This window comes from Meleagris gallopavo, chromosome 1, assembly GCF_905368555.1.
Source record: "Meleagris gallopavo chromosome 1, MGAL_WU_HG_1.1, whole genome shotgun sequence".
NCBI lineage: Eukaryota > Metazoa > Chordata > Aves > Galliformes > Phasianidae > Meleagris > Meleagris gallopavo.
This window is the reverse complement of record NC_139404.1, coordinates 53,365,677-53,392,435: the sequence shown is the minus strand read 5'-3', so window position 1 is coordinate 53,392,435 and position 26,759 is coordinate 53,365,677. Positions and strand designations below refer to the sequence as shown.

General features: G+C 41.0%; 1 long non-coding RNA gene across 1 annotated transcript in view; it reads left to right on the top strand.

The window, feature by feature from the left end:
* The first annotated feature begins 7,628 nt into the window (after window positions 1–7,628).
* LOC146545326 (uncharacterized) overlaps window positions 7,629–26,759 on the top strand; it is a 60,386-nt gene continuing 41,255 nt past the window's right edge. Inside the window, exons 1-3 of the long non-coding RNA XR_014884305.1 lie at window positions 7,629–7,851; window positions 9,256–9,432; window positions 14,803–14,857. This is a non-coding gene — a long non-coding RNA (uncharacterized LOC146545326). The remainder of the gene's footprint in view (window positions 7,852–9,255; window positions 9,433–14,802; window positions 14,858–26,759) is intronic.

Genomic DNA, 26,759 nt, shown 5'->3' with positions numbered 1-26,759 from the left:
CTGGACACCAGTCCACATCTCAGAAGCTAAGCATAGCCTTAATTCATGTCAGCTGTTTTCTTTACAATAGAATTGAGTTTTACGGGGCTCCATTCATATTTGAGGTGTCCCAATGTACTTAACAATAATGACTCTGTGCCAGCTCTCATAGACCACTGCATCCCATCAGAGATTTTCTTGATGAAGATTTGGGATTTGGATACTTTGCTGATAGTGAAAGGGTGCCGTGGGGACCACCAGAGCAGCTGTTCTGCACCCAGCAGCCCAGTCCTAGCCTTGGGAGAGGATACTTCTGGGACCTGGCAGTAACCTCATGTTGCCTTAGGAAGCACAGCAAAATTCCTTTAGTATTTCTCAGCAGTGACAGCCTCAGTCAGTTCTACATGTGCCTCTCTGATGTATTTCTGTATTTTCTATACTTTCTGTCCAATGAGTGGGTTGCTTAGCCTTGGATCCTACAGGACTGATGCAGAAGAAGGATGTAAGTGCAATCTGACTGTGTTAGCTCTTTACCATATAGCAGGTTGGGCAGCACAGGGCAGGTAGGTTCCTTCCACCCTCAACAGTGATGATGTTAAGTCACAAAGAAATCCTGGGTTAGTCACTGTCTGCTTATCAGAGTCAGCCCATGCATATCTATTGAGTATGTCCAAGTCTCTAAGATTTAATATCCATATTAATGCTTGTCAAATGATAACAACTTGAAAGTTGCTATTCTACATCCCACGTGTTTTATTTTAAACATCACCTTAAAATGGCAAAGTATATACATATCTTAAGATTTGTAGGCATAATAACTCAAACCAACAGGTATGAGAAAAAAGTTTCTCTTAGGTATATATTTACTAGTACTTGGGACTTCAGTGTAATACAGGAGATCTGAGATCACACCAAGGAACACTTCTCAACAGAAATGTAGGTTATAAGCTACATCTGTGCTCACCGTCACATCCTTGCTACTGTAGGCAGCCACTTTGTAAATCAGCTGTACAAGCAGGGGGGGGACTGACATTGAACACCTTTGGAAAGAGTGGACCAACCTTTCTGTCACCTACATCTGTACATCTACTAACACAGATGATAGCCTAGAAAAGGAATTGGTTGCCTTTAGCTGAATAAATTATTCAAACGAGGTAGATGAAATTGAATTACACTTAGAAAGACTTTTTTTCCCCCATGAGATTGGCACAAATTTAGTATTTTTGCCTTTGAAACAAAGATTTTCTAGACACTCTCAATGAGGTAGAGCAAAGTCTTCTGGGATGAATACACACATTACAAGTTCACAAACTGCATCAGAGGTTTGAAACCAATAAACAAATTATATTAAGCTGTGGTCATGAATAGCATAAACTCAATGGATCTAAATTCTTCCCTTGTGATTCTGTGAAATCGGTGAAGTTACTTTGGACTTTTTTTTTGGACTTTGAAACACCAGTTTTATTGCATAGGATTAGGCTCTTCTTCTTTAGGGGCCACAGATGGATTCCAGCTATCATGAAACAGATAGTTTTTGAGAATGGATATCCTAAGGGGGTTTTCTACAAAAAAGCTGAAAAGAAGCTTTCATCACTTTTATGTATTTAAAATACATCAACATGATAAGGAGTGTGGTTAAGGATAGGCAGGGATCTCATTGTGCCAAACAAACTTTGAAGACTGAAGTTACACGTGAGCATGAAACCGTGAGAAGAGTAGAAGAAAGGGAAGGTGAAATGAACAAAGATCAAGCAGTTTCATGGTTGGAAGAGTCATGATCTTTCAGCCTCACCTCCTATATAACACACTGCAAGAATGCAGTAGGGAAAAGTTTAAGTGAGAATGGGCTGGGATAATAAGAAGAATAAAGAATCAAGCTACTATTATAAGTAGGATAAGAAGAAAGCAGGGTCTTGGCAAAGGCTTAAATGGTACAGAGCCTTCCAAAACAAAGTATTGCCCAAGGCTAATGCTATTTTCCAAAAAACTTCTTCCCATTTCCCACTTTAATCTGAAGCGTGCAGAATGCACCAATAATCTTAAAAGGAGCACTTCTACTTCCAGGAACAGAGTTGTACAAACCTGGCTCAAATACAGTGAATTCTTTTTTACTCATCTTCTCGTAGGTAGGTTTTAGTGGGTGATGACATTCATCTGTTATAGCAAAGGATAAGTAAGACTGTTCCTATTTTTCTCTCGGGACGAAATCCAGATGTGCATTCTTAATATTATCTCTATCCTTATTCTGAAAATTTCCCATCCACCTCGAAAGTTTGCTTAGCTGACACAATGTGAAGATTCAGACTCAATACCTAACAGTTAAGTGCTGCAAACAAGCAAATGGGAAGAGAGAGATAAAGGAACAAATTTTTAGACCGTTCTTCATCTCAATTTCCTACTAATTTTAATCACTGACTGGCTCTATGGTTCTCTTTTGGAAATATCCACACGTTTCTGGTCTCTCTGGGTGGAGCTTGTCCCATAATCTCTAATTATTTGAAATTTGCTATCTTTTTAAGTTAGTGCTGTAAATCTTGTCATAGAGAAAAAAAAAAGCTATCTTCAGAGGATGAAGTGTAGGCACAGCCACTGAAGATAGCTGGCATACGTTGCCTTCAGGGGGTGCCTATTTCTCTATACTGGGAAATTCAGACAGTTCTTAGATATATGAAGTTGGATGAAATGAATCCCAGGCTTCATAACCAGATATATTAATACAGTCAAGTGAAATGTCCACATTGTTTTGCAAATCTGCAATGCGTATTTCTCTCCTTTCCTTCCTCTTTTTTCAGCTTCTCATCTCTCTGATACTTAAGCTGTAGATTTTAGTAGCGTTTGTGGGAGAATGGGAAAATGTTAATCACTTTGTAGAAAATAATCAAGTGCAATCATAAAACAATTTGTATCACTCAAAGCCAAGCATTAATCTTTGTGCAGTATTCATTACAAAATGACAGTTGGCTACGGCATTCTGCTGTACACGGAAATGCGTGACCTTTTTTCATGTTATTTGGGGCCTTATCCATCTCCATACAGTTTTCTGGTCTCCTTGGAGTTTCTCGCAGTTTTAAGGTGCTCAACAACCTTGTAGTAATGATCTCCATGGGTCACAAAGTATGGAAGTACCCACTCCTAAACCTTTACAGCCATTTAAGTTAAGGTTAATCTGAGTTCCACTGAGGAAACGATAAAGGGCAAAGCAGCACAAGTCCCACTGTGTGCATGTCCCTTTGCCCAGGCATCCTGGTCTTAATTTCCTTGACATGTAGACCCCTACATAAATAACCTTTGCTTAATTTTGCTTATGCTGTTAAAACCCCAGTGGCAGCAGCTGGTAAGGCTGTCCCCAGGGATCTGCTACTAAGCACTCTGAGGACTACATGGACTTTTGGTTTGACTGAGCATGGATGTTCTTATTCCCTGATACGTATGAATTTTGTTGATATCATGATTTATACTCAAGGAGAGTCTTGTTCTCCTTTCACAGTATATAATTAAAGTAATTCTTCTAGTGTAAGGACATGGTTCTGGATTAAGTCCAAGAGGGAGCAAATGGGATGTGATCTAACTTAATTATCTTTCTGTCAGTTGTGCTTTGCTGAGCATCTGGCCTTCGGTCTTTCACGTTGAAGCTTCCAGTTAATTACAACTACCATCAGAATTGTGATGTAGCCTAATTGCACATGCCTCCTCAACTTTGTTTAAAAAAAAAATTAAGTCTAATCTACTCATTATAAAGTTTATTGGTAGAGTTAATTGGCTAAATCTGTCATTGGAAAGATTGAGGAAATTGGCTTATTTAACTAGACAATAGAATTTAAAACTCCAATGTCCAAACAATCCTCTTGTTGCTGTCACTAGACTTCTACTTTATCCTTTCTCTTTTAAAAACATTTTTGCAATTAAGATTGATTATATAAAGCTGATTATTCTAAGACTGATTACTTTTAGTGCTGCCGAGAGAGCTTTTCTTCTCTCTCTTCTTCCACTGAAGTGTGGCAGAGACAGCATTAAACGCAGTTGTGGATTCAAATATGTTTATGGTAGGCAGAGCCTTCAGATTAACATGACACATGGCATTTGTGAACTATTAGATTCTATTTCAAAGCATTAGGCTAGGATTTCACATTCTGTTTTTATAAAGAGCAAATACACTTCAGTTGCTTTGTTTTAAGATGGATTTGAAATGCTAGTTGGGGCACAGATATGGAACCCATACTCGTTGGAAAAAACTTGCTTCCTGGAATAGAAATACTTTTTTTCCTTTAGAATTTCTCCCAGATGCTAAGTGAATTGCTACTGTGAGGCCAGCCGGCTGAAAAGCCATTCCCCTCTCTAATAAACGAAAAAAAGAGTTCAGGAATGAAAGAAGTTAACTTAGAACAGGGGGACACAAAGACTTTTTCAAGAACACACATGCCACAGAATGATAATGGGTATAGGGTGCAAAATTCCTCACAGTAGTTAGCATGGTTAGCACTTCAGGCAAGCAAGCTACCTTCTTCAGCAGAAGACATCTTATTCTTTGCTGCTGATCACACTATGGCTTCTGGAGCTAAACACGGATGTCACTGCTGGTTTGGGTGAAGATTCATGATCTCAACATCTATAGCACAGGCAAACCAGGGGAGCTCCAAAAGCACAGTGCCAGTGTTAATATGGCCATCCTGACCGGGTCTGTATGCCTTTGGCTGAGAGAAGACGACCTCTCAGTGAGGCTACAGGACAGACATCTGAAGGTCCCCCCACAGCCAGATTAGCTCTGTGTCTCAACAATTGGTCTCCCCACAGGGCCCACGTACTAGTGAAGGTACTCTCCATAGGAGGTTGTCACATACATGTGAGCAAACCCAGAAGTTCCCTACCCTGTCACATGCATCCTGAGTGCCAGAAGTCCATCTGCAAGCCCCCAACAGTCTGTCAAGAAGCTGCAAGGAAAAGAGGTAAAGAACTCCCAGGTACTCCCAGACCATCCCAGGAGATAACAACAGAGTGGCCTGTGTGATTTTTCTAGGCCATCATCAGATTTTTGGCCTTAAGTTGCAAACAAGACCCCATATATCATTTAAGATTTCCAGAAGTCCATAAGGCAAAATCTCAGCCTGAAGAATAACCTGGTGTTTTGACAAGAAAGAGCAACACCTGCCACTCCTACTCCTAGTTTTCATCAGACATTATGGGAAATTCTGTGGATTTCCAGGAACTTGCAGACAACAGTAAGCATCTCAGGTTTCCCATTCTAATGCCCGATAAACAGAAAAGGTGGAATGATTACTTGAATTCTTTGTGCCTGCAAATAACAGAAAAAAACTTTTTTTTTTTTTTTAATCCCCTCAGATGTAATTGGTTACTGCATATTTAGGACCAAAATTGCTCTAATTGAAAAGATCAAACCAGCCAGTAAGGCTTGCTTGTCTACGTTCACAATGATCTGTGCACGGGTTAGGAAGGAAGAACGACTGAGTGTTTCTATGGAGATAAGAAAGAACAGGTTCTGTTTCCTAGGCGTAGCTGTAACTAGTGAAGGCAAATGCTAGGTTAGGAAGATCTGTCTTTTTTTACAAGGATGTTTTGTTCCAGCCGTGGATGTGTTTTCCTTCCTTTGCTTGTACCGTGAGAGGCTGGGAGACCAGAAGAGTCTGGGGCAAAAAAGAGCAGTCCCATACCCCTTGCCTGAGAGATGCCACATTTACGAAGAGACCTGGAGATTAAGGCTGCTGCTTCATAGCCAGAAGAGATTTCCCCAGAACAAAGTACATCCTCTTTACCTCAAAAGGGTGATGTGTCATAATAGACTTTAAGTTTTCAGGTTGTATTTCCTTGATTCTCCCCTGAGAGGGGGCCCAAAAAAAGGCAAGCAAAATAAATGAAATGAAATCTATGTATTTATATATATCCTTAAAAAGATGCATAAGTATATGTGCAGATATATCCTATAGACATAGGAATGGAGTCCTTTAACTTGTTTCATTTACAACATCAACCAACTCCTTAGTTGTTGCTCATAACTGCTGGTCTCGACATCCTGCATTGCACTGGGCTGGAACAGGTGCTCCAAAGGAAGGTTTCTCTTGAAACCCTGGCATGAATTCCCTGAGCCTTGTAGAGCAGAGATGGCATGTCTTTGAACCTCTTCAGTTCCACCTTCTACTTCAGCTGTAGTTCATTAAGCCACTTCCCAATGCTGGACCAGGATGGAGTTGGTTGTGTTGGAACATGACCCATTTTCAGACAAAAATTTTATTTTTCTCCATTTTCCCTTTTGCCACAGATTTACATCTCCAATCTTCAGCTTGAAATTATTTTGGATCTTTGCTTCTGCTTTTAAGGAGGTTCTTTGTCAAAACCTGAACACTGACTGACTGTTCTTTGTAGTTCCAAAATGTGATGCAGGTTCTGCTTCTGAGTACTAAAGCAATATTTTAGCAAACCAGGGCTGAATTCAGATATTCAAGTGAACTTGAAACAAGTATATCTATGAACCCCCTTTTCAGCGAGACCTGGACAGGCTGGAGAGCTGGGCAGTAAGAAACCGGATGAGGTTCAACAAAAGCAAGTGTAGGGTCTTACACTTAGGGAGGAATAATTGCATGCACCAATACAGGCTGGGGGATGAGCTGCTGGAGAGGAGCTCTGCAGAGAGGGACCTGGGCGTCCTGGTGGACGACAGGTTGGCCATGAGCCAGCAGTGTGCCCTCGTGGCCAAAAAGGCCAATGGCATTCTGGGGTGCATTAAGAAGAGCGTGTCCAGCAGGTCGAGGGAGGTGATCCTCCCCCTCTACTCTGCCCTGGTAAGGCCTCATCTGGAGTACTGTGTCCAGTTCTGGGCTCCCCAGTACAAAAAAGACAGGGATCTCTTGGAAAGAGTCCAGCGGAGGGCCACAAAGATGGTGAAGGGCCTGGAGCATCTCCCCTATGAAGAAAGGCTAAGTGAACTGGGTCTGTTTAGCCTTGAGAAAAGATGACTGAGAGGGGACCTGATCCAGGTTTATAAATATCTGAGGTGTGGCGGCCATAGTGGTGAGGCCAGTCTCTTTTCAGTGGTACGTGGAGACAGGACGAGGGGAAACGGACATAAGCTGCAGCATAGAAAGTTTCGCACGAATGTGCGTAAGAACTTCTTCACGGTAAGGGTGACAGAGCACTGGAACAGGCTGCCCAGGGAGGTTGTGGAGTCTCCTTCTCTGGAGATATTCAAGTCTCGCCTGGACGCCTACCTGTGCGACCTGATGTAGGGAACCTGCTTTGGCAGGGGGGTTGGTCTCGATGATCTCTAGAGGTCCCTTCCAACCCCTACAATTCTGTGATTCTGTGATTCTGTGAACCAAGCCATCTTCATGCTCTCTGAAGAGTGATGAGAAAAACAGTCTTTAGTAGCTATCCTGTCATTTTTATTATACTTCATACACAGGTTGATGTGTTAAAAATATTGTTATTAGAAGTTTATAATAGTTCCCATTGTCATAACAAAAATCATGCTTCTCCTGTGTCTTCATGTTCAGCTAAGCCTGACTGATATAGACATCTTAAAGAAAAAATGATCACTGTTCTTTTCCTTCTGCTTCTTGGCTGCTTTTTCCACCCTCTTTCTGGAGCAATATAGTATTCCAGATATCACACAGAAAAAAAACATGACTCTTCCCAGGCTGTGGAGGACGTTCTGAGAGGTTGCCTATGGCTGCTACTGCTGCTTAAAAGGAGCTATTCAGTAGGACCACTCCAGCTGACCTGGCATAGAAAAGGTTCTTCTACCTTAATGACTCAGATCCAGCATCTCTAGTGTGCGGTTTTAGGTTTTGTGGCAAACTACCTGAAAAACTGAACGAGGAACTTCTTCTAGCCATGTTGTTTGGCGCTGACATCAATCAACTGGTAAGAAGATTTTTGGAATTAGTATTAAGCCTGGGTTTATTCACTTACTGCTTTTGCTGTACTCTAATGGGTTATAGTCCCCATCTCTGGAGATCTGTACTGTCGGGATCCCAATCGCTGTTGTCCCATTCCTGACATCCTTTAGTGAGGACATCAGAGCTCTGTTGTACTTCAACAGTTATTGGCTCTGGAATGTAAGTAACTTCCTGGACTCTTTTATGGAGCTCTGAGGAGAAATCCTGCTTCAGGATGATAACATTTAGTGGGATTCCCCAGAGGCACTGCAGTTGCAGACGCCAAGTAAATGAGGCACGCTACCACTTACACGATAAGAAACCTTACCCAGTGCACTTTGCAGCCTGCTTTTATATTACCCTTTTCATCTCCTCCTGACTTTTTCAAAGCTGTGTAGCTTGTCTTTGCAGGACACCTGTAGTGGTGGTGGCCTGTACAGCACAGGAGAAAATGCAAAAGAATAGCAGGCCTTGATTCCACTGCCACCACAGGTTCCCTCAAGTGTGGAGCCAAAGAAGGAAAGAAATCAGCTCTAAAGCCTCAGTCCTTCAGCAGTGTTCAGGCATAGATGGGAGCTGCTTTTACTTCATGTGATCCCCAGTTACCTCTCAGAGGAACGAGGAACCACTGCCCGACAGTATGCTGGACCCAGACCAGTATTGTCTGTGCTGTGTATTGAATTCCAAAAAACAAGATAGCAGCCTTTGGTAGTTCTCAGTGGTATTAATCTGATAATTTAGCTCTAGTTGCTCTAATTTTAGTTTTAGCTCTAGTTGCTTAAACTATCACAGCCTATGTTTAATAAGAGGGCAGGGAAAAGGCCTGAATGCACTGTGTCAGCATGATGGTATACTGGAATCTGCATTATGTCCTGCAGAAAACTGTCCTCCATTTAAGATACTACAATAGACTGCTAAGCACGCTTCCACACAAAACAAAGGCAGCTCAGGAATTTGTGAACTGTGGGAAGCCAGGCTTTGTCTGGGTATTATTTTGGGAAAGGAATATGTGTGGGTGAATGAGAGATGGTTCAGGTGGGGAGGGAGGAGGCAGCATGTGGGAAAAAGACTGGAGGGATCTGCAGCCCAGGCAGAGCTACATCAGCAGTGTCCTGGGAGCAGCCTGAGAACCAGAGAGCAGCTGGGACAGATCTGGTGCCTGGGAAAAGAAGTTGCCTCCGGTTGTTTGCACCCTACTGTGCTTATGAGATCTCTATATTCTTTTAAATGGAAAGAACTGCATCAAAAATGCTGGTCTCTGCTATTAATATCTTCACTTGGAAAAAAACTTCAGGGCCTGAGTTTTGTATAACTGGAATGGCATGGAAAAGGCAATTTTGATGTGGGACATTTTCAAATAATGCTTTTGTTTTCTCCTTTTCCGCCTCAGTTCTTCCTTGTATGCTTTGCCTCTACATCTCAGGAGAGGCCACGGGTCTCAGAGTGGGCACTCCATCGCCTTGGAGAGGACTGATCAGTGTAGCACAAATTGGACTTCATCCCACCGTGTGGCTCAGCTCTTATGTGTGAAGAGTTGGTGTTGGCACCTGGAAAGGCTCGATTTCAGGTACTTATTGCTCACCAGCTCAAATAATCAATGTAAGAAGGCTACTTGCTTAGCTGGCCACTCATCTGTGCTTCTGATGGATTCCTTTGACCTAGATAAATGGTTTTCCATAAGGGAGATATTAAAGCAAAGGTTATTCACAGAGTTTATGAGAGAGCAGCAATACTTCCCGCTTAGAAAACAAAACAAAATAAAAATCCTCACAGCAAGTGAGAACACGTGCATTGTTGCCAGATATTGATCTGGGTGAAGTCCACATAGGCAATGAGTGCATTTATTGAACTCCCCTTGCTGACTCTCACACCTGATTAGGCTTCTGTGGTGTTTATAAAATGATGCTGTGTCTGGAGAACTCTTCTGTTCAGCTAACTGTCCTGAACGCTCTACTGGGAGGAGAATGATTGTCCAAAGTCATCACGTAGCCCAAGGTTCTGAGGTATCTCCTTGCACAATGATGATACAATTCAGCATCTACAGATGCAATCTAAAAGTGAGCAAAAATCTCTCCAGTGAGATGACACCTGTCCAAGGAAATAGCAATGACTGAAGTTCAGCCAATATAAATCTACCAAAAATTGGCCAGATTTCTCCTGGGGTGATTTGGGACTTCCTTGTAGTAAGTAGGTCAAGTAAAGCAGTAATATGGCAAATTCTGAGATTCAGTGTCATACTGTAGCTAGTCCGTAATAAGAACTCCTCAGATGAAGCATTCTTAGACTTGAAAAAAAAAAAAAAAAACAGAAAAACCCCAGTCCTCCAACTTCCAAAGCTAATAAAATTCTGGGAGGTGGCACACTTTCTGCTGAGAATTTTAAAGCACGCATAGTAGCTAGTGAGTTCACCTACTAATGCAGATGCCACCCTAATGGGATTTTCTAATTGTAACCAGCAGACAATACATTGACATCTTTCTGAGTCTCTGGCTGCAACTGGTAGGGAAAATAAAACAGCAGCCATTGAGATTCAAAGACTTGTGTGCAATCTGGATTGCGCATTTAGGCAGTGTTTATTTTAAAAAGCCATTATCTACCAGCTGCTCGTAAACTCTTATGCCCTGCAAGAATCTATGTACTATGTAATTTTCCTGCCTTTCTCTAAATGTATATTGAACTGGTTTGAATTAGCTGTTGGCTTGCAATGATTAAGGTCATCATTCATCTAGAACATCTAAATCAGATTTAGAAGTCATGACATGACTCATATGCTCACAGTGTCTGTTCACTATAGGCATACTGTCCTCAACGTAGGCCAAACCTGTCTTCTATTTTCCATTAGAGTTTTACAAAATATAGAGTTTAGGCAGGAAAACCTTTCCTTCTTTCATTGTAAATAACATATATAAAAATTAGGGTTATATAGGACATTGATTGCTATTCTAAAAACTGTGTGCCTCTGTACACACTGAGTAGATTTTCCACTCAAACCAGCACATTCACAGAGAGTGTCCTTTATATCTGTTACGTCTTTGGACATCTCCTTTTTAACATCTGTGACACATTAGGTAATGTTTCTTCTGACTTTCCAGTTAAACAGAAACCATATGAAGGTTCAGTGCTGGTGCCCTCTTAGAACCTACCTAACGCAGGCCCCGTTGTTAAGGTTTGAGAACTTCTGATGAACAGTGAAATGGAGTAAATTATTGATGTAACTTTGGTGTAGAAGTTCTTTTAAACACTGGCAGGCATAGCTGATTTTTTAAAGAATTCTCTATATTAGTGTAAGTGCTGTCAAACCTTTAAATTGTTTTGACTTAAACTCTTTTAGCACAGAGGTGGAAATTTCAAAATTTGCAGAATATCTTACAAAGTTTTCTTTTTAGTATTCAACTTCTTAATTTGTTGGATGTGTTCTGACAATCTGGATGCCGAAGAACTCTGCAAGATCAGAGAAAGATCTTTTCCAAAATATGTGCTCTCTGGCTATGCTGCAAAGCAAGACAATCTTGCTGACTTGGCAGCACCTGTGTCCAGTACAACAAAAGGCTGTATTTGTAGAATACTTCACCATTTTTAGCAGTGCTACCCATATTTCAGGGTTGGATGTGGCGCGTGGCAGCCTGGTCTGGTGGTTGGCACCCCCTGCCCATGGCAGGGAGGTTGAAGATGATCGTTGTGGTCCTTTTCCCATGCCATTCTATGATTCTATGATTCTGATTCTATGATATTTAGAGGCTGTCTTCTGGAGAGCCTGCATGGTAATAAAAAAACTCATTTGCATTAATCTCAGCATCAAAAGCATTTGTCATTAAGGGTAGGTTCAAATTTTTGTACTGAGATATCATGAACCACAATTGCCACTTAAATTTTCACATGTGAAGTGAGCAAGGAAATCCTGCAGTCAGAGCTCTCTCAATGGGTGAGTTCACCAGTTCTTAGATTGTTAAGTCTATTCTGTCCACATCTTAAGCTTCTCTTCTGTCTCAGCGCTCCCTATAATAAACCACAGGAATAGTATTAATCATCTGCACTGCCAACATAACAAAGCTATGAAGACTGACCATAACAAAGAGATGATTTTAACAGTCTGTGCAAGGTGAGACACCCAGTGCAAGCTGAAACCAGTTATAAACATGGTAGACAGGGAGAAAACAAGGATAGAGTGGATACTAAAATGACAGGGTAGGAGATAGATGTTAGATAGATGGGGAAGCAGTTACCTTAAAAGTCTCTAGAAGTATATTTTATAACATTTACCAGCATTTCAGAGACATTCACTTTTCTAAAAGACTTATTTTAAATGTACATTCAAGCAATTTTAGAACATTTTCAGGAGTGAACTGAAAATAGAAAATCTCTCAGAAGAATAGTGCCTTTCCACACATAGTAATGTTGAAGTTCCTACTGAACAAAGTGTTAGTGTCTGTAAAATAAAACTCAAAGACCAAGTTTCTTCTTCAAATTACTATGACTGTATCAGGTCCAGCTTTAGTGTATTTGGACAAAATTTCTCATGTCTCAAAGAAAATGCTGGGTGCCCAATTTCCCCTTATTTTGTCTCACTGATTTACTTACACAGTTATTGCATAGAGGGACTGGTTTCTCGTTCGTGCAATGAATTTGCACAAAACAAAATGACAAACAGCAAACATTTAAAGTTCCAAATGTGATTTTCCACTTTTCTGCGAGCTTATATCAGAACCAGATATATACATTCTGCAGCTTTTTTTTTTTGTTCTTTGCAAAAGTGATGTTCACCTTCTACAGAAGGCATCTAGCTCACATAATTCTGTTTATAAGGCTTGGTTTATTCTGGTGAAAAAAAGAAAGCCTGGTTTTCCATCCAAAGCCATTCTCCCAAGAAGCAGACGCAAACCTAACTGATCATATTAACTCAGCGCCCACGAGTGCTCTTATCTGCAAAATGTTGTCATACAGTATCAATCAGGGAACAGGCAGCCATACAACACTGTAATAAAAAATGCATTTGGCACTTCCTGAGCTATTTACAGTTTTTTTCTTGAATACTACACTGTTCTGAATGATGACTGCAAATTCCAGGGGACAATCCAGCTCACTCTTCCTTCAAGACTGGAATTTTAATGGCTCCGATAAGAGACGGCCATCTTTCATCAGATATTGTCGTGTTTATTTTAGCTTTTTGCCTCTTTTGTGGCAACTGTGTCTGCACACAGGCCTGTGGTATCAACCGTTGACAGTCATTCCTTTCAGAAGCCTCACCAAGACACTTGAGCCATCCATTATGCAGGGCAGTGTGAGATAAATTTATCAGAAACATTTGCACAGGACTTCAGTATAGGCAGTGCTGCATCCTGTGTATTTTCTGCATGCTTGGGAGCACAAACAGGAGCACACGATGGAAAGATACAGTTTGCAACAGACGATCCCCTCATTCATGTTTGCTGTCAAGTTTCAACTGTGCCTGGTGAGTCCACTGTGAACCTGATGCCTATGTAAAGATGTGGATGTATGAGGGAAGCATGTAAAAAACTAGTTATGTTTAGTTTTATTTTACGCTTCTTGCCTTTTGAGTTCCTAGAGTTTAATCCAATGGAGTACTGTTGCCTTCTGGGTTGACTTTCCTCTTGCAGACCATTTCAGGACATTGAGATAAAATGAATAGTATGTGCAGACCCCTATGTTTACAAGTGCTGATCACTTGATCACAAAACATGCTATTTGTTACTGTTAACATTTTTAGCCAAAGAGCTAAACTGTCAAAAGTCAACGCGTGTTTCCATCTTCTTTATATAATTCTCTTTATGATCAACATTTGAAATCAATTTTCTCGTAATCTAAAAACAGAAATATTGTAAGGGAGCTCCAGGTTGTCTTTATGGATTGTCACAAATTTCCTTCAACACATCTCTTGCTGCTTCCCACACCAAGGAATAGGAAGACTCTGTACCACTTCTTCAATGGTCAGGCCTCATCCTCATTTAGATACCTGCTGCTTTAAAGCAAGTGCTTACATATAATCAAAAATATGTTTACACTCATGTATATACTTGTTTTTGTAGTAAAGTTTCATTTGTATGTCTGAATCAAGAAGAAATGTGGACCACATGGCTGTCGTAGTTAGACTACTTGCTGGGAAAAACCTTCTCCCATGCTGTTGTTGAAGTGACATTGTTTGTTGAATGGATTTTTATTGCACTGGTGTTGTCTTTACTGTAATGCAGATAAATTGAAATATGCAATTGACACTTCCAAAAAAAGTCCCTATGCAAGTTTTCCATACCCTCAGCAGAATTTTCTGTCCACAAGCAGGCTCATGGGCAGGATGTAGGGTGAAAATCTAGGCCTCAGCTGCAGGTAAAACTCAGAGGATTTGCCTCAGGGAGCCTCCATATGAATTGATTTAGACCTTTTAAAGGTTATAGTGATTATGGGCCCTACATCAGGACCCAAGTGCCAGTGCCTTGGCCAAAAACAGTTCCCCAGAGCAGGGCCAGCCCAGGCCACAGCCTGCCCACCAGAGTTCCAGAAGACTCCCTACCATGGAACAGGGTAGCCCTCTCCTTACCCCAGGTGCTGGCAGCCAGACCTCATGAAGGATGCATATGGGGCCCTCACAGACAGACATCTGGCCCCTCTTGGAATTAATAACAACTGTTGCTAAATCCTCAGGAAAATTCTTGAGAGCCGACCTGGAGGTTTGACACCTCCTTTCCATTAGCTTTCAATTACAATTAATGTCCTAGCTGCTCCTTACCCCTCTGGAAAGTTCAACCCATAAAGACTAGAATTTCCCAATGACCCTAAATTAATGCAGAGCTTGTGCAAACACCTACATTTCTGTGGTCCCCTGGAAATCCCCTGTTTGTTTTGCTAACAATTTTTGTGATAATTTATGTTTTCTGAACGCTGGCATAAAATTCTTAAGAAAAACATAGTCTGGTTGATTTTCCAGGTGGATTTAAGCATTCAGCATGTGAGCCATGAACTCTGGAGAACACTCCCCTAAGGTCAGTGGTTCTGGGTCAGACTCTGCAGAGCACACTGTGGGATGTGGGATGCACCTCAGGTTAATGACTCAAAATTGCACGTAATAGTTCCTAGATCTGCTCATATAGTTAATGCTTATGAGAAGTCAGAGAGGCTATTCAAATTACCTCAATTTCCTGATGATTTATGATGCATGCTTCTGACATCATTGGTTATTTATCTGTCCTCCTAACATTGCTAGCCAAAGCAGAGGAGAGAAACAGATGCAGTGATTTTAGGCTTGAGTGAAGGGTCATATTTTTTTAGGGACAATGCAACTTAGATAGAATGGTACTGTAGAAAAGGACAGAAAACTAGCAGAGAGATTAGTCTAGTCCAAAGTCAAAGCAGCTGAAACAGCCTTTCCTCATGCGCTTTCTACGGTGAATCATTTCCTGACTCTAGAAGATGGATTCTGTTCACTTAAGTAGTTTTCCAGTGTGTCTTTTATATTATAGAATGGAAGTTTTTTATGATATGCCACTTACGACTTTTCATAACCCTAAAAAGTTGGTTTTCTTTAGTAGGAGAAAACCCACTTCAGACGCGGCACATACAATAAATGGGCCAAATTCTGTTCTCAGTTACAGCTATACAACCCTCATTCTTAATGCATGTAATAACTGAGCTTAGTAGAGGTAGTGGATTAAAGACTTGGGGTTCCAAAATCCACCCTCAGATGTATGTGTGTGGCTAGGACTGAAATCAATGGGAGTCCCAAGTGTACATCCAGGGTAGACTTTGGCTTGTGATTTTTATTGTTTGCGCTATTGGATAAAATTGATTCCAGCATTACGTTTCTCAGTCAGAGCTATTTCTACATCATGCATCAAAATGTTGGCTTCAATCTCTTCTTCTTGATGGTAGCTTTGAGGAGTATTTGTTTTCTGGTTAGTTTGGGCCCAGCATTAATCATTCTCAGGCTTCCTCTAACCTTTTTTATATTATTTTACTGATGGCAGATTTAACTGTTGGCTCACCTTTATTTCCAAAACAGATGAATTTTATTAGTCTCTAATATTAACCAGATCCAACTAGTTGATAGAGTTAAACCAATGTGAGCCAGATGCTCAACTGGTGAACTGCAGAGCCATTGATTTGGGTACCTAGTATGCAGGAAATCTCACAGGGTGCCTGGGCCATGAGAACCTCACAAGTGCAACCACGAAGAGCTGATGGTTGTCTGACTGGGTTCCTACAGGTGCTCTGTATTTAAATACAAACATACATACATACATACATGTATATATATATATAATAAATCTAGTGCTTTATAACTAGAAGGGAAGGTAATCTCCTAGAGATGGATTTATCTTTTGGTTTGGGAGAAATGTTCTTCTTTATGCTGGTAGTAGAATTCTGCATGAGGCACTAATATCTTTGGTAAGGAGATGGGGGCTCTTATTGAGCTAGTGGCTTATATCTCAGGATGTTTTCTAGCTTTGAAATCTGAGTAGATGTCTATTCCAAAAGCTAGGCAACCAGTTCAGAAATAGAAGCAATCTCATGACAGTATGTGTTTTTTCTTTCTTTTCCTTTTCTGTCTTTTTTTTTTCCTTCTTTTTCTGCTTTTCCTTAAAAAGAAAGAATTTCAGCTTGCAAGTGGTTGTAATTCTGCAGAAAGCTGCAGAACAGTACAATTTATAGGGCTTATATAAAGGCCCATGAAAGAAAGATTAAAGTGCTAAGAAGAGTAATTTCATAGTACCACCAGGAAAGCCCGTGGTACTTCCTTTGAAGCAGCTGACTTATGTGTGTGCTTAGGATTATCTTTATTAGCAGCTTCAAATGCATGAAGAGACACAGAGATACCTCTTGCCAAGCTGCTCTCCATCATATTTGAAAAATCATGGCTGTCAGACGAAGTCTCCAATGACTGGAAAAAGGGAAACATTGCTTCCATATTCAAGAAAAAGAAAAAGGAAGACCTGAAGAACTACAGGCTGGTAAGCCTCACCTCTGTGCCTGGGAAAATCATGGAGCAGATCCTTCTTGAAAACATGTTAAGGCACACACAAGATGAGTTGATCCCAGACAGCCAACATGGTTTCATCAAGGGCAAATCATGGCTCATCAGTTTGGTGGCCTTCTATGATGGAGTAACAATATCAGTGGACAAAGGAAAGGCAACTGATGTAATCTACCTGAAATTACAAAAGGCCTTTGGCAAGGTTCTGTACCACATCCTTATCTCTAAATTGGAGAGATATGGATTCAAAGCCTGGACTATTAGGTGGATAAAAAATTGATTGGATGGTCATTGCCAGAGGGTTGTTGTCAACAGCTCCATGTCCAGGTGGAAGCCGGTCCCAGGGACCATCTTGGTATTGGTGCTCTTCAACATCTTTATCAATGACATAGTGGAATTGAGTGTACCCTTGGCATATTTGCTGATGACACCATCTGAACGATGCAGTTGCCACAACAGATGGGACAGATACCATCCAGAGGGACCTGAATGCGCTCAAAAAGTGGACACATGAGAATCTAATGAGATTTAACAAGGCCATGTGCAAAGTGTTGCACTTGGGTTGAGAAAATCCCAGATACAAGTACAGACTGGGAGAAAGATTCATTGAAAGCAGCCCTGTGGAGAAGGACTTGGGGGTCCTGATGGTTGAAAAGCTGCACATGAGCCAGCAGTGTGCACTTGCAGCCCACAAGGCCAACAGTATCCTAAAATGCATCAAAAGAAGGGTGGCAGCAGGGCAACGAAGGGGATTGTCCCCATCTGCTCTGCCCTTGTGAGATCCCATCTGGAGTACTGCATCCAGATCTGGGGTCCCCAGTACAAGGAGGATGCAGAGCTGTTGAGTGGGTCCAGAGGACAGCCATGAAGACGATCAGAAGGCTGGAGAATCTCTCTGTGAAGAAAGGCTGAGGGAGCTGTGCCTGTTCAGCCTGTAGAAGAGAAGGCTCCTGGGAGATCTCACTGTGGCCTTTCAGTACTTCAAAGGAGCTTTCAAGGAGGAGGAATACTGACTTTTTACATAGAACAAGGAGGAATGGCTTTAAACTAAACGTGGGTAAATTTAGATTAGATGTTAGGAAGAAATTTTTTACTCAGAGGACAGCAAGGTGCTAACACAGGCTGCCCAGAGAAGCTGTGGGTGACCCATCCCTGGAGGTGCTCAAGGCCAGGTTGGATGGGGGCCTGGGCAGCCTGACAGTGATTAGCAACACTTCTCATGGCAAGGAGATTGGAACTAGATGATCTTTAAAGTTCCCTCCAACTTAAGCCATTCTAAGATTCTCTTTTGTTCCTGCTGTATTTCACAGTAGCTTTTATTGGTGCAACCTACTTCTTAGCCTTTGCTTGAGCATTGTGACTTCTTGATAGTAGTTGCATTTAAACTGGACACCCTACTTGCTCAAACTACTTAAGTTAGATTTAAAAAAATTCTCAATTCTCAAGTAATTCTCTTATTTATAGAATCATAGGAAAAAATCCATCTGGAAGGAACTTCAGGAGGTCTCTGTGGAGGAACCTCCTGCTCAAAGCAGGGTCAGTAATTATCTGCATATTTGGAAAAAGTAAAGCCAAGTTCACTAGAAATATTACCTGTTAGATTTTTTTAATCGTAAGTATGGCTTTTATTAGAGCTCTTTTAGCCTTTGTAAAGGAAGAGTTTAGTATTCAGTCACATGGTTTTATTCGTATTTCCATCTCTAGAGGTTTCTTCTAGAACAATTTGTGGCAGAGCTGTGTCTCTGTTACCAGCTGTGACTTGGGCTTCAGTGTCCTTCAGCATGGTGTGGCTGGCCAATGCTTGTGCTGATAGTGTGGACAGTGTGCTGTGAACTGAACAGTATCCTGGTGCTAGTTCTCTTACCTTATCTGTGCTTTTTATCAGCATGTAGGAAGCCTGAAGAAAGATATGAACGCTCATTTGTCCTAGGGTGCAGGGTCTGCGAGCTGAGCCAGGAACAGCTTCTACAGCTGTGCACCACTGTTGTTTTCTGTTTATAGCTGTCTCCATTTGTCCTCAGTGTTTTTTGGCGAAGAGAATATTTGTGATGTGAAAGTTAACTCCTGCAGAACAAATCACATGCGTTTCTGTGGAGAATGGTTCCTCTCAAAGTGCCCTTGGCTGTTGTGCACGTGACAATTACCATTTTCCTTGAGAAAGACAATGTGTTCTTCTCACTTTCCCAAGTTATTCTGGATTCTTTGCTCCATACCTTGGTCTACTTAGGTAAATTCTTGTCAGCTTTTGTCCACAGCTTGCAAACTGAGCTGTGAGGTCACATGCTGGTCGTATGGGGAGAAGAAAAGACTCTTTACACAGAATAGCTACGTAGTGGATTGTTTCCATCTTGTGAATGTGGTAACCATGAGGTTTGTGACTGAGCTCAGCACCTGCGTGCGAAAATGCTGTCAGCTGCAGGGATATCTATTATAATATGATGAATAGGCCTAGAGATAAAAGATTAAGTTTTTGGAAAGATTTGGGCTGATTAGGGCCATTTACTCAGGAATGCAAAGTTAGCCAAACAATTGCCAAAAAGCATAGACTTAGCTCGAAACACTATACTCTCAACATGTGTTATGAAGTTCTGTTCTAATCAGCCCTGCTTACCTGCCACATCCCCTGCTGTTAAAGCAATACTGTAACAGGCTTTGTAAGAAACAACAGATGCAGCAGCTATCAGTGTATCAGTGCTGTGCTCAACAAAGCAAATAGCACCATGTCCATCCACATCAGGGTGCAAACCAGACCCTCTCTTACACTAATTCTCCTGTTGTATCTAATCACTTATGAGCTGCCTGCTCCATAGATACAGAATGCTTACCATACTTCTAAGGGCTTTATCTATAAATACAAATCCCAGACAGTGTTGCTTCATTTCAGATTTTATTGGGGAAGTACTGAGAACCTGAGATATTTCTAAGTTCAGATGTTTTCTTAAGCCCAGTATTCCCAGGTATAATAGCTACTACTGAGCTCAAGTGGCTGAATTAGGCATTCTGCACTTTCTTATTCACAGTAGATAGTAGTAGTGTTAGTTAAGAAAAGTAGTAGTAGTGTTAGTTATGAAAAGTAGTAGTGGTGTTAGTTAAGAAAATACGTCTAAGGCTTAAATTCATGCCAGCATGACTCAATTCAAAGACAGAGAGTATGAGCCTTGATTGAATCTTCAAGGATTAGGTTGCCCAAAGCTTTCTCTTCTGTCAATATGGAATGAGAGCTCAAAATTTTAAAAATAATATCAAAAGAAGGGCTGTGTGGGACGGTGTAAGTACTTTTTCTTGTTGTTACCTTGGAAATGTTGTGCATACATTGTCATTTGGGTCTTTTTGAAGATGTTCCCTTGGATGAACATTGCTGTTCTCCTACCACATCTACTGAATAGTCACTGATAGGGATGAGCAAGCAGTAGCACATAACATGAGCATGAATGGATTTTCCCACTGCAGTATAATTCTGTCACTACTGGGCTTCTTTCAGTTCTCCTTAGAAGAATTCCAGGAAATCAGATGAATTTTAAGCCAGGAGGTTATACAGCCACCAAGTCATAACGGTAAAGCACTCCATAACCATCCTCAAGAATCCACGAAAGCCCTGCTGAAACGTGATTTACCTCTGAGTAAATGGGATTAAAAGGGAAAAAGAAAAAGAAAGAAAGAAAGAAAAAAGAGATTTTTGAGTTGTAACGTCCTAAATGTAAGAAACCAATAAACAAAGCAGGGAGTTCTGAGAAACAGCTTGTCTTTGCAAATGTTTCTTTTCATCTTTGCTGGGAGAAACTGCACCTGGACCCTTCTCATCAACTCCATAGGAAACAGATCAATGTTACATGTTTTCAGGAAGAATGGGGAGTTTAGCACTGTTAATGGAAAAATACTGACAACTGTATCAAATGCTGCTGTTAATTTGAAACACTAGCACTGTCTTTCAAAGTCATGTTTCACCTTAATTGCCTTAGGGAATAATTTAGCTGTAACTGGAGAGTAGCTTAAAGTTATGTGCATTTTTGAAACTCAAGAAGGAAAAGGAACGTGGAAAAGAAGAAATGCCCATCTACTGAGGTTACAGGGAAACAACTTGGCAAAAACAGAGGGAAAGTTCGGTGCTCAAACAAGCTGGCAGCCCAATCAGAGAGTCGAAGGGAGATGAGGGCAGTGAACCAGCCTTGTCTTCAGAGAATTCCTTCTGAAATCAGCATTGTGCATAAAGGAGGCTGGTGGAGGACAGCAGAAGCATTTGTCAGAGAAGACAAAAAAAAAAGAGAGATGAATGGAAGTAACAAAGAAGCCCCTAGGAAAGTTCAGTGAATTGTGAGAGCTCACAAAAGATGTGCTGGGTTGAATGAGGATACTGAAGGAAAGTGATCTTAAGTCATGTGAGCTGTGCCTGCAAGGTACAGTCAGCCCACCAGGATTTTGGCTTTTGCTGCCCAGGAACTAGTGTTCATTTTCTTTTGTGCTGGGAATTCTAAACAAATCCTCCTTCCGGGATTGCTCATTGCTTCCCAGTAGTGCCCAAGTATCTGTGAGCTCTCTGACATTGTGTACCCCAAACTATTAAATCCTTCTGGAAAATAAACTCCTCATTTTAAGGACTGAGAAATTGGTTTGCTTGTTAAAAAAAGAATTGGCCTAACTGATACTCCTCAACAATGTACAGTCATCAGTTGTGGTTGAGACCGTTGATGGAATTTGTGGTACTAAAGAAGAGTGAGTAGAGCACAGATGTATCCATTTATTTAGAAAATATGAAGGAAGTTAGGAATGACAGAATTCAGGTTCTTATGGTGTGATAAGTGCTTTTCCTACTATTTTGTTTTTTTTTTTTTTTTCATTACTGATGCTGATCACTGTAATGAGAAAAACACTAATAGACTGCTACAGCACTGAGAAAAAAAAAGAAAAAAAAACCCCACACTGGGCTTTGTAATCACACAAACAATCTCCAACTTAAAAATGCTAGTGTTAAAAAAATAAAGTCTACCTTTCAATGCTAAATATCTTTTATTATTTTATTAAAGACACAGCATGGCTTTCCAGCAGAGATTTGTGCCTTCCTCATCAGCATCCAATATCCATCCATCCCAGCTGGAGGGAAAAGGCAGGAATAGGGCAACTGCTGATCTCACTGATGTTCCGGTCTGCTTTAGTTCTCAGGCAGTCACTTTAATGTAGATGGCTAAGTGAACTGAGCCTACTAGTAGGAGCTACAGATCCTAACAGAAACCACCAACGCTGTTCAAATAACATTTCAAACTTCAGCTTCAAAACCTACATGGTAGTCAATCTATATACATGACCAAATGTGCTTAAGTGAGTCTGCCTGCTGTTGTGGTCATCTAAAAGAAGAGCTAGGATGCACATGCCTGTGATGTCTAGAGCATCTATGATTCTAAAAGCCATTTCCACAGGGGAGGCAATATTGGACATCACTGGTTATAGGGCTCAGAGTTACTCAGGGCTTGGACTCAATGTCACATGCTGCAGAGCTCTGAAATACTGAGAGAAGAAGTCAATGGACTTCTCTAAATCAAAGATCAAATCAGGAAAATTAACCAGAACATTAACTAAGACATTATTTCTTCTCCCTTCTCTAATACCAGCTATAGGATTGAGGTGAACCTGTATTGAGTTAATACACTTGAATTCATACAAAAGCAGAAGACAAAATGATGGTACTATTCTATTTCTCTGTTACCTTGCCAGCTTCCATAAGCTGCCTCCTTTTTTTCTTCCAGCCCAGACCCCACAGAAAATGAAATAAACCTGGATTAAAACAAGCTTGTTCCCACAAGCTGGGAAAGTATGCAGTAAGATACATTTAATTTCAGGTTTAGCCTTAAATTTCTAAATCTCCTGACAACATTGCACAATCTGAAGTCATTCTCGTGTTGGAGAAAAAGGTCCTTTATCAGACCCAAGCCAGGAACTCTGCAGGTTTGGCAGCTGTGCAGAGCCAGCAGAAAGTGTCAGAAAGCAGTCTGACGTACTGAAATTGTTGACTTCTTCCAACAGTCCCAGGGATTGGCTTGACTTAAGAAAGTTCCAACTTGTTTTGCATACAGTCGTTGTCAAGGAGGTGAGAATTTGGCTGTTTTGTCCAATTGTATGCTACTTATTTTTCTGTCCAATTGTGTGCTACTTATTTGCCTCCTGTGGCAGTTTAGAAGAAACCCCAGAGCAATGAGAGATTAAGATAACATCTTATGCCTAATTGGCATACCCCAGAAACCTAAGGCCAACCCAGGAACCACTCACCAGTTTGATTGCAAAAAATGAAGCGTAGAGCATTCTTTCCTTTCTCTGCCTTTTCAACAGATCTCTAATTTATTAAAATGTCATAAAACTTCTGTAATGCTGGACTACTGCTTAATATGAACCACCTTAGGAGTGGGAAGAGATTTATGGTTTCCCTGTTGGGATTCCCTGCAGCTTGTACTCTTCCAATGGCATAGGCCTCATGCCGGGTGTCTTCCAAGGAGCAGGATTGAGTGAATCAATGACATAGAGCCATGCTCTGGAAATGACTGATTTTTCTTCATGGGTTGTTTGCTTGTTTGTTTGTTTATTATTATTTTTTAAAGAAAAAATCCTGACCTCAGACTTGGCTTGGGAGCTCCTGATGATTGTCAGAATTGCTGTGGTAATTCTACACTTCCAGCGCACGGCCCCACTTGATCCATGGCAATGTGCTTGGTAACCTAAAATACTGGCATACGGCTGAAGTCTGAATTACAGCAGGATGCACTTGCTCAGCAGCACTAGACAAACTTGCACATCACCTAGGAGAAAGCATCCCCAAACCTCCCCAGTTTGGAAAGTAGCAACAGCAATGGTTCCAGCAGCAGGAGTTTGAGGGCTCTGGTGCTATGTCTTTGCAAGCACTAGAGGATGTATAGTCTTTTTTTTTTTTCTGGCCATTTACGCTCCCCATAGAGGTAGCATGCATCTGTCACTTTGCGAACCCTTGGATACAATGATAGTTGTATTATTTCCCAGAGATCACTGCAAGATGAGTCATTCATATCCAGACACCAAGGTGGAAAGACTGTAGCTGCTGATAGAAGACCATATGGCAGAGATATTTAGAGACTCTTAGAGCTGAGTTTCTAAGGGTCACTGACAGTCATTCTGACACCAAAATGTGAAACGTAAAAACTTTTCTGAGTAAAAACTCTAGATCTATCCTGCAGAGGACAAAAACAGACTTATGAAGTATGTCAGATAATTGCAGGCAAGTAGGACTTCCAACTACCTATGTAGATCTGAGGCTATGATAATCAATTACACTGAGGGATGCCACACTGTGTTGTGAAACAGCATTCTCAGGACACTCTTGCATTGCCTGGATATTGTTTCAATGAACCAAGGAACAGCTGAACCAGTGTAAGAGGACATTGTATAGATCATAGGGGAAGTATAAACTCTGCATGCTGAAGTGGGTAAGCATGATGGAGAAAAAGCAGTTTGCAGTCAACATAGATTGGAGAGGAAATAATGACTGCTTGGTATTCCAGTCATTTAAATACAGTAGGAAAACATTTCTAAGCAATAGCTAAATAAAAGAATGAAAAGCATGAGGAAATGGCACACTGTGATTTCAAAAATAGCCGAGCAGAAGCCAAAGCAGCCATGTGGAAAGGTTGGAGCTGTGCAGTTGTGCAGTCACTGCTGCCTTACATGACCTGGAGCATGAGCCTTCTCCTCGATTTCTCCCTCTGTCCTGTATCTGTGTCTGGCTAAGGATTCCTGGGAACTTCAATATAACATTGCCAATGGGGATTGAGGGCCAAGCTATGTGGTTAAAGAAGAGCCAAGACACATGTAACTTTAGGCTCTCTGGACTGGAAGGGGAAGAGGGTGCAATTTCAAAGAAATCAATAGTGTGGAAAGAATATGTGGAAATTCCTAGTTCACAAATAGTGCTATGTAAAACTTGGCGCTTGTGCTTTTCAGAGATTTGCTGCTTTCTCTTTTATGTTGGTTCATGCAGGCTTGCACCCCCTGGCTTTTCTTTTGTGTTCTGGGAATTGAATAAAGCCTGGAAGTGGCAAGAATCATCTGGTCTCACAGTCTTACCATTCAAAATCCCCTGGCTGAAGTGGTTCTGATGTGAAATCATAAATCAGACTGGGTTCACACAAAGGCTTGCTGAGCTGCAGCAAACCTTTAGACAAATGCGGACTTCAGTTCGGATTGTTTTTATTTAAGCTTTTCTCTTAATTTCATCTATTCTATGTTTTTTTCATGAACAGACATCTTGAAATTGCATAAGCTGTAATAACATGGATGACTATCTTCTCTCTCTCTCTCTCTCTCTCTCTCTCTCTCTCTCTCTCTCTCCCTCTCCCAACCCTCCCCCCCCCTTCCTGTGTCATTAACTTCTTTTGTTCCTTCTTTTCTGCTCCACACACAAATGCACTTTAAAAAAGCTTTAATGAAAAGTGTGCTAGAAGCACTACAGTAGCTTTAGGACTCAGAAAAGTATGTATTCACAGGTCATGCCAAGTCAGGAGTCTGAGTACTCCCTCTTTAAGGTCTAATTTTGGTATATTTGAACAGTCAAATGATCTTATCACAAAAAAATAAAAGTATCTATTACAGTTTAGCATGAAGGTCATGAGGAATAAACATATTCCTTTAGGTAGACCGTTGTCCAGTCATTAATTTTACTTGTGTTTTTCTTTATGCCATTATTCCGTCTAGCTGACTTTGGATGATTATATTGCACATCTAGAGAATAAAGTGGTAGATCTAATCTAACCATACTTTTAAAAAGCTTTTAACAGAGCCCTTCACTGAGCACTAGAGATGCTTAGAGGTTTTGAGGCCAGTGAGCAAACACAGCACTGCCATCCAGTTTCAAGAGCTTTAGAAGGGACATGGTAAGGAAGTGCACAGGGAGAAGGTGAAAATGAGTGAGAAAAAGGCAGCCACCTAGTTGGCAAAAAGTCAGCACTGGCTTCTATTCGTCTGTTGACTTCCCAAACACTTTTATTTAATAAAGTGGGTTTTGCTGATTCTTTGTGTCTTCTTAAGCACCAGTCATATATTTTACAAAAATAAGTAGTGTACCAAACAAATGTAAAGCTGTAAAAATTGATTTTAAATGAAGAATTTCAGTAATTTGTGGTCTCTTCAAACAATCCAACTATGTTCTCTATCTTTTAAGAATATGCAATTTTCTATCACATTAATGTATAAGGCTGGTGACTGAAGTATAAAGGGAAAGGAATCTACTCAGGCCTAGAAGCCAGAAGGGTGCAGGGGAGAAATGATAGAGCCCACAGGAGTAGGTAAATATATTTTGTTTTACAATATATGGGATGTTTACACTTCAAACAAAAACCCACTCAAATAGAAACATAGAAATGTTGAAGGAACTGGGTAATGTGAAAAGCCTTAGCCAACCTAAAGGTATCCAAAAAACCTGAGTATTTCTGTCCCAGTGATGCAGCTTGCATTTTCAAGGCACTGGAGGTCTGGTTGCTGGTAGCTGAAAGCACAGCTCACCTCTTCCAAGCCAGTCAACATCTCTATCTCCTGCCTGGCTGCTCATACAAAGGTGAGGAAATGACCTCGGCACTTGTCCCCTCCATGGCCTGGCAGTATGGGAGCTCAAGGCTTAAGGGGACAGAAGTGGGGAGCTGCCTTCTTCAGTAAAGGGGGGTTCCAATTCTTGTAATTGTGCTTGTGATGATGTTGGCCTCCAGGGGACTAACAAAGCAACGTTTGATTAATCTTTTTCTATCTTTTTTTAACTTATTACTTGAAAGAAGAACATAGGTTCCCAGATAGGACATTTGAATTAGGACTTAGGTGTGCAATCAGCTGTTGAGCCCAACCCTTTGTCTATGAGCCAACATATGGCAAAATGTTCTTTACACCTGATATCCAGCAGAAAGACAAACTGT